The 7,927-nt window shown below is 44.0% G+C and overlaps 1 pseudogene; it reads left to right on the top strand.

The window, feature by feature from the left end:
- Positions 1-6,441: 6,441 nt before the first annotated feature.
- On the top strand, positions 6,442-7,063 carry LOC129391660 (F-box/WD repeat-containing protein 2-like; annotated as a pseudogene).
- Positions 7,064-7,927: the final 864 nt, after the last annotated feature.

Genomic DNA, 7,927 nt, shown 5'->3' with positions numbered 1-7,927 from the left:
GGATTAACTAAATCAAATTGCATTAGGAGGCTAACTGGTGACTATTGATTTTTTTAAAAAAAGTAAAATCCAGAGTTGGGTTTACTGATAAACACCACATGAAATCATAGAGATGAACATAAAACATCTTTCTTTTCCTCCTCCTTCCCTCCCTTCCTCCCTCCTTCTCTCTGTCTCTGTCTTTCCTCTAATTTTTAATGTGTGAGCTTCTTAAAGGCAGGCCAGGTCTTTGTGTCTCTCCTAAGTCTTCCGACGCCCAACCCAGTGGCTCCGACAATTTCTTGTAACGCAAGCTGATTCACACAACACTCAGGAACAGAAAAGCCATGGACATCATTAGTCATTAAGAAAATGCAAATCAAAACCGCAAAATCCCACTTCATCCTCACTAGGATGACCATAATCAAAAAGATGGATGTTGGGCTTCCCTGGTGGCGCAGTGGTTGAGAATCCGCCTGCCGATGCAGGGGACGCGGGTTCGTGCCCCGGTCCGGGAAGATCCCACATGCCGCGGAGCGGCTGGGCCCGTGAGCCATGGCCGCTGAGCCTGCGCGTCCGGAGCCTGTGCTCCGCCACGGGAGAGGCCACAGCAGTGAGAGGCCCGCGTACCGCAAAAAAAAAAAAAAAAAGATGGATGTTAATAAATAAGTGTTGGCAAGGAGGTGGAGAAAGTAGATCCCTCAAATACTTCTGGTGGGAATTTAAAATGGTTCAGTGATCTGGAAAATAGTCTTGCTGTTCCTCAAATGTTAAACATAGAATCACCATGTGGCCAAGGAATTCCACTCCTAGCTGTACATTAAAGAGAAATGAAGACATATCCATGCAAATACTTGTACATGAATGTTCATAGCAACTTTATTTATAGTAACCAAAAAGTGGAAACAATCCAAATGTCCATCAACTATGAATGGATAAACAAAATGTGGTTTATCCATGCAATGGAATATTATCGAGCAATAAAAAGGAACGAAGTACTGATATATGCTACAACAGGGATGAACCATAAAAACATCATGCTAGGGCTTCCCTGGTGGTGCAGTGGTTAAGAATCCTCCTGCCAATGCAGGGGACACGGGTTTGAGCCCTGGTCCGGGAAGATCCCACACGCCGCGGAGCAACTAAGCCCGCGTGCCACAACTACTGAGCCTGCGCTCTAGAGCCCGTGAGCCACAACTACTGAGCCTGCGAGCCACCTACTGAAGCCCGCGCGCCTAGAGCCCGTGCTCTGCAACAAGAGAAGCCACCGCAATGAGAAGTCCGCGCAACACAACGAAGAGTAGCCCCCGCTTGCTGCAACTAGAGAAAGCCCGCGCACAGCAACAAAGACCCAACACAGCCAAAAAAAAAAAAAAAAAAAAAATCATGCTAAGTGAAAGAAGCTAGAAACCCCGCGCACAGCAAAAAAGCCCAACCACACCAAAAAAAAAAAAAAAAAAAAATCATGCTAAGTGAAAGAAGCTAGTCACAAAAGACCACATATCACATAATTTCATTTCTATAAAATGTCCAGAATAGGCAAATCCATAGGAAAAAAGTAGATTAGTGGTTTCCAGCAGCTGGGGGGAATGGGGAATGACTGCTTTATGTATGGTGTTTCTTTTGGGGGTGATGAAAAGGTTCTGAAATTAGTGGTTATGGTTGTACAACTCAGTGAATATACCAAAGACCATTGAATTGCACACTTTAAATGGGTGAATTGTATGGCGTGCAAATTGGATCTCAATAAAATGGATCTCTATCTATCTATATATACATGTATCTATCTGTATATAGAGAGATGACTGTAGACATGAGCTGAAGAAAAAATTCAGTGTTGAAGTTACTTCATAAATAATAATGGTACAATGTCCTTTTGTTCTCCCCCCAGGCTAATCACTTCTGATCATGTGTTAGGTCTGTAATTCTTTATACTAATTTATAACAGAAAGATTTAAAATCCTCAATTTTAAGAACAAATATGTAACCTAGTTGCAGGGCAGGAATAAAGAGGTAGACATAGAAAGTGGACTTGAGGACATGGGGTGGGAGGGTGAAGCTGGGGCAAAGTGAGAGTAGAATCGACATATATACACTACCGAATATAAAATAGTTAGCTAGTGGGAAGCAGCCGCATAGCACAGGGAGATCGGCTTGGTGCTTTGCAATGACCTAGAGGGGTGGGATAGGGTGGATGGGAGGGAGGCTCGAGAGGGAGGGGATATGGGGACATGTGTATGCATACGGCTGATTCGCTTTGCTGTGCAACAGAAACTAACACAGTATTGTGAAGCAATTATACTCCAATAAAGATCTATTAAAAAAATAGATAACTAATAAGGACCTACTGTATAGCACAGGGAACTCAGTACTCTGTAATGGCCTATATGGGAAAAGAACCTAAAAAAGAGTGGATATATGTAGTGTAATGTATAACTGATTCACTTTGCTGTACAGCAGAAACTAACAACATTGTAAAGCAACTATACTCCAACAAAAAATTTTTTAAATTAAAAAAAAAAGAACAAATATGTAAATCTTAACTTTGATGGTGTCAGTCCACGAGGCTATGTTTGTTGTGGGAAATAGACAGTGCCTTTTGATTATGAAGTATTGGGGAAGCATCTCACGGCTCAGAATGAAAGAGGATAAATAAAACTCTTAAAGGAAGTATCATTTCTCTCTCAAGAATCAACAATGTTATCATTTATAAGAGAAATTCAGTGTTTTATTATTCTCAGGTCCTGCCTAGTGTGATGACTTATGGGGGCTCCTTTCTCCCCAGGCTCTGCTGTCTTGTTTTTAGTGTCAGGGTCAGACCTAGGGGGGGCACCTTTGGAGGCTGGTGCAGGGGCACCAGAGGAAGCTTCTTTTCAACAGAGTCAGACTCAATGTCCTTAGCTGACCAAGAGGACAATATTGGAGCCACAGTTGGCTGTAAGCAACTTGATGTTAGGGACTGGGTCTCAGCCAACTGGGTATCTTTAGGACCCAGCATTGCCTCTGGCACATGGTAGGCATTTAATATTACTTTCTTGAATGGTAAATGTTAACTAGGAGGACACAACGGGTGACACAAACAGTCACAGACCCTGGCAGAAATAGTAAGGAAGACGTTAATCAAATAATCACATACAGATGCAATTATAAACTGTAAAGTGCTTTAAGGGAGAGATATGGGGGGGCATGTGGAATTATTGATGACTGAATGGCCACATGAAACCCCCATAAACTTCACCTCTGGAACACTTTTGGTCCCTGTGAGGGGATGTGTTTAGACAGAGGAGAAATTAGTTTACCTCACCTGTCACCGGGGCTCAGATGGTCAGGACTAACGTAGTGAAAGGCAGACTGCTGGCCCCAGCCTGCCTCCCTGTTGAAGGAGGGAAGGGCAAATGGATAGGGCCTCCTTGGGAACCATCTTTATTATGTGGAACATTGGTGTCCTGTGTCACCAAGCAGGGCCCGAAGGCAGCCAAGCAGCAGGAGAGCAACTGGCCTCCAGTGAAGAGGAGACTCGGTTCTGCCCTCATGTGGTGAAAGTGGAGCATGCTTCCCTCCACCCCCGCCGCTGCCTCTGAGGTTTCAGTGTTCTTTATGTATATGCCATGGACCATGGTCTGTACTGGCCCATTAGGGAACGCATGGTGTCCTTTTCCATTGCTTATTACCTTTATTGTTTTGAGGTGGGCTTGTTGTAATGCATTCTGACTCCATATCCATCAGCCTACTGGATATGTCTCTGCTTAGAAGCTCCATGGAAACCTGGTATTTGAAATATCCGCCGATGAGCTCATTACCCTGTGCTCCTCCACCTCCCCAGCTGTGTCCTTTTCTATAGTCTCTGACCTGGTAAATGGCATCACTCAGTTCCCTGGGCTGGAAATCTGAGTGGCTTCCAAACTACCTCCCTCTCCCTATCTTCCCAGGGCTAATCAATCTCATTCCTATTCACCACGCTCTATATATTTCACTGAATTTATCCTCTCTTTTCTATCCCCAGTGCTGCTATGTGAGTGATTTTACCCCACAACTAATGCGATGGCTTCTTACCAGCTCTTTTTGCCTTCCATCTGGTCTCCCTCTAGCCCATCTTCCACTGTGTCCCCAGATCATTCTAAAATGCTAGTATGACCACATTAATGTTCCTGCTTAAAAGCCTTTGGTGGCCCCCAGTGCTTGTGGATCAAGTCCACACTCCTTAGCGTGGATTTAAGGTTCTCCACTGCCTGGCCCCGTGGATGTCTCCGGTGTATTGCTTGCCACCTCTCCAAACCTTGCCCTGAAACTCCCCTGAGGGCTAAGATGTTTGCACCTCTGTCTTGCTCACGCGGCCCACTCCTGTTCTGCCTACCTGTGTTATACCCTCATCTTTTAGACTCCGCTCAAGAGTCACCTCCTCTATGAAGCCTTTCATGATTTCTTCTTTCAGACCCCATCCAAGATGAGACTCACCACTTCCAATTTGCAGGATTATGTTGCAGGGAAATCAAGAACAGAGGGTTTGGGGGCAGAAAATCCCAGTCCACACTTTGGTGCCATCATTTATTCTCTGTGTGACCCAGAGCAGCTTACTGAACCTCTCTAGGTCTCAGTTTCTCCCTCTTTAAAACGTGGAGATTATAGTACTCTGCTCAGTCCTGGGTTAAATGCAATAAGCCATGTAAAGTTCCTGGCACATGGGAAGCCCTCAGTAAATGTTTCCCATGATTTGAAGCCCCCAGATATTCTGAGCAAGTTCCCACCCTAGGAAGGTAATGCCTTCACATGTCCTTATTTACGTCTGTGAACCCATAGACCAGATCTGATGAAGACAGGTTGATTTTGTTTCCTTAGTTCCTAGAATGGTGCTGGGGAAAGAATAGACTTTGAACAGTAGGCTTTTAGTCACTGTTGAAGGAGTAAGTGGAAATACAGTTGTAAAGGAAGGTGGGAATAATTTCATAGCTTCCTGTTGTGTCTCAGTGTGTCTTAGGAAATCAATTTAGCTACCGTTCATCGATGGTATGTCTGACAGTGGACCTTCCACGTGGGGATCTGGGCCTCAGGACCAAGAGGAAGATGAAAGCACAGCAGGTCCTGTGTGCTCCCTAATTCTCCATTCCTCAGCCTGACATGTCAGACGTAACCTTGCTTTTTTCTGACATACGGGGACATCTCTCAAGTAATGAAACTGTGTATTTACAAAGAACCAAACCTTTTAAGAAATTAAGTTGCTTGGTCAAGAAACACATACAGAGTATATGGGCTTGTTCTTTTATTAAAAGTTTATCATTTGATTTGCTGTTTGTCCGAGTAATTGTTCTTGTCCATAGCAAAAACTCTCCTAAATGTGAGGGGCTTTGGCCTCTTTGGTTGGAAATGGGGCTCCTTCCAGGAACATTACCAGTTATCTGCTTCATTTAGCTGTAAATAAAATGTAAATAAAACGACACCACCATCTAGTCATTTTCTGATAGAGCTGTAAATTTAATCAGAAAAGATAAAATGCTTGTCTGGAAATTATCGTATGTGCCTTCTGTAAATGTCATCTGCATCTTTAAGTTGAGAGGAATATATATTAAAAGGTAAAGCAAACAGTGCAAATGTACATCTTACAGAAATCCATAATTAAATGGAGTTTTCCCGATTAATGCTTTAAAAGTCACAATTTGGCTTATAAATCCAAAACTCCTTGTGTATCACTCACCATTGATCAGTTGATTGACTGGTTAAAAAACCAAAATAAGCAATTCTTATGAAATAGTCATGTTTCTTTTCTTTCCTGGAGAAAATTCTATTTAGTTTGTGATATCATAATCTGTGATTCTGATGGCGATTTTACCCTTTCTAACTCTCAAGTGCGTGCTGTTGGAATAGAAAAGATGGGTTGTGATAGGTAGTGAAATTTATATCCCCAGAGGAGTTTGGCTTATAAATGGGTACAGATCACTGGATTACCAAAGGGTTTAAAGGGTCCCTACTGTTTTATTTTTACAAATAATTGGAATAAAAAGTAAGAACCGGCTCCCTTGTGAGGCTGCGGACCCCGAGCGGCGGCCGCAGGTCCAGGCGCCATGTGGCTGCGGAGCGGACCCGGCCGCTGCGAGGCTCTGGCGGCCCGAGCGCGCCTAGTCGGTGTGAGCCCGGCGCGAGGTCCCGGGCCCCGGGGCGCTCGCTCAGGTCAGTGCCTCGCGGAACACGGCTCCGGGAGCAGGGGACCCGGGAGCGACGGACGGGTTGAAGGGATCTGGAGTTGATTTTAGAGATGGGAGAATTGAGTCTCGGAGTGACTGCCTCCTAGTGCCTCAGTTTCCTTAGCTGCGAAATGAGTTAACAGTGATGTCCCAGGGCTGCCATGAGTTTGAAAGATGATGAAGTGTGGAGAGGTGGTTTATGAAGTACCAAGCGCTGTACTAATGTGAGGGACTGCGCCATAATTGTGGGTATGCCATGGAAACAGGTAAATTTTTCCATAACCTTATGGAGAGAAAGGACTTGGAGACATGGCTTGGTAACATTTCTGTTACATTTCTTTCTCTGACGGACTTGCAGAAAAAATGAAACTCTGGATCACCTGATTAGTCTGAGTGGGACAGTCCAGCTCAGGCATCTCTCCAGTAACCTGGAGACCCTCCTCAAGCGGGACTTCCTCAAACTCCTTCCCCTGGAGCTCAGTTTTTATTTGTTAAAATGGCTCGATCCTCAGACTTTACTCACATGCTGCCTCGTCTCTAAACAGTGGAATAAGGTGATAAGTGCCTGTACAGAGGTGTGGCAGGCTGCCTGTAAAAATTTGGGCTGGCAGATAGATGATTCTGTTCAGGACGCTTTGCACTGGAAGAAGGTTTATTTGAAGGCTATTTTGAGAAGGAAGCAACTGGCGGACCATGAAGCCTTTGAGACCTCATCATTAATTGGACACAGTGCCAGAGTGTATGCACTTTACTACAAAGATGGACTCCTCTGTACAGGGTCAGATGACTTGTCTGCAAAACTATGGGATGTGAGCACAGGGCAGTGTGTTTATGGCATCCAGACCCACACTTGTGCAGCGGTGAAGTTTGATGAGCAGAAGCTTGTGACAGGCTCCTTTGACAACTGATGATATTTTTGGCATGCTGAGTTAAAAATATTAAATTATTTTCCCTGTTTTGTACTTTTTAAAATAAATTTATTTATTTTTGGCAAAAAAAAAAAAAAAAGTAAGAACCGGCTTCTCTTTTGGTGAAAATATTCCAAATTTCTTAGTATCTCGGTTGCCTGGGTACTCTCCTTTGCTCTATTTCCCTTAATCTTAGATATCTGTTGTTGAAGAATCACAGAATGTTAGCTCAGTATTGTACTTCGAGAGCATCCCCAGCTGGAAGCTTCTGGAAAGATTCTCAGTCCATTTTGGCCTTCTGTGTTCAAAGCTGAAGGTACTTGGGCCTGACTTTGGCCCAAGAAGCCAAATGCGTTCTTTTCTTCTTTTCTTTTGCCCCTTTCCCCACCGTCCTTATATAAGCTGCACCAAAGGAATTATTGGTCACCTTTCACTCATTTTGCCAGTTGCCGTGACCAGGAGTCACGGTCATGAACTCCACTGAGACACGCGATAGTTCCCAGGTGTCTCTAATAATCAGTGCTCTGTGTGTGTGATCAACCGAAGCAAATGAATTATCTGCTGGTATAAAGCTGACATCATGGAACTAGTTTTGTTTAATTGAGTTAGTTGTACTGTTTGGTCCAATCAGTTGTGTGAAAAACTTCCCGTGTCTCTGCCGCCTGCCTTTATTAGTTTAAAACTTGGGTCTTTTTTACTGTTGGTGCTTAGAATAGGTTTACTGTGATTTGCAATGATCTCCGTCATGTCCACTGTGGTTGAGTCCCTACTTTGTACTGTAATGGGGTAAGTCAGTGGAAGCCCATGCCCTTTGCTTGAGCATACTACATGAAAGTATCTCGTGTAACTTCATAAATTATTTGT

Source organism: Physeter macrocephalus, chromosome 20 (genome assembly GCF_002837175.3).
Source record: "Physeter macrocephalus isolate SW-GA chromosome 20, ASM283717v5, whole genome shotgun sequence".
In the NCBI taxonomy this organism is placed as follows: domain Eukaryota; kingdom Metazoa; phylum Chordata; class Mammalia; order Artiodactyla; family Physeteridae; genus Physeter; species Physeter macrocephalus.
This window is presented reverse-complemented; position numbering and strand designations above follow the sequence as displayed.